The sequence below is a fragment of the Engystomops pustulosus genome, chromosome 3 (genome assembly GCF_040894005.1).
Source record: "Engystomops pustulosus chromosome 3, aEngPut4.maternal, whole genome shotgun sequence".
Classification (NCBI taxonomy): domain Eukaryota; kingdom Metazoa; phylum Chordata; class Amphibia; order Anura; family Leptodactylidae; genus Engystomops; species Engystomops pustulosus.
The window spans coordinates 57,874,224-57,874,621 of record NC_092413.1 but is presented as its reverse complement, the minus strand read 5'-3'; the positions used below and the strand labels follow the sequence as shown (position 1 = coordinate 57,874,621).

The following is a 398-nucleotide window of genomic DNA, read 5'->3' as shown; positions in this document are numbered from 1 at the left end:
TACCAGGAGTGGGGTTCGAACCCAAGCGGATATATATCCATTAGATCTTAAGTCCAACGCCTTAACCACTCGGCCATCCTGGTTCGAACGACAACCTGTTAGACAACGAGATCAACATAGTGGTTGTTTGGAATAATGCATTTATGTAAGTTGTATAAAATCTTTCAGGTTTACAAATTTGTTTATTTTTTGGTGATTTTTTTGTCTTTGTAGAAAAGAGCCGGATAGAGAACCACTATAATTTCTAGATATGTCCGAAATCTCACCCATTCGCCTTAACCTATCTGTCCAAGCATACATATATGAAACAAAAACTTGCACACTCATTTGAGATTACCAAATAGGAAAAACTGCTTTTCCTGACACTGTTTGACCTCATTTTTAGACTATATCTGTCT

At 36.9% G+C, this 398-nt stretch overlaps 1 non-coding gene across 1 annotated transcript; it reads right to left on the bottom strand.

Annotated features, from left to right (window-relative positions):
- TRNAL-UAA (transfer RNA leucine (anticodon UAA)) lies at positions 1-83 on the bottom strand. Its single transcript has one exon. It is a non-coding gene; the product is annotated as a tRNA-Leu (tRNA).
- Between the last annotated feature and the right edge of the window lie 315 nt (positions 84-398).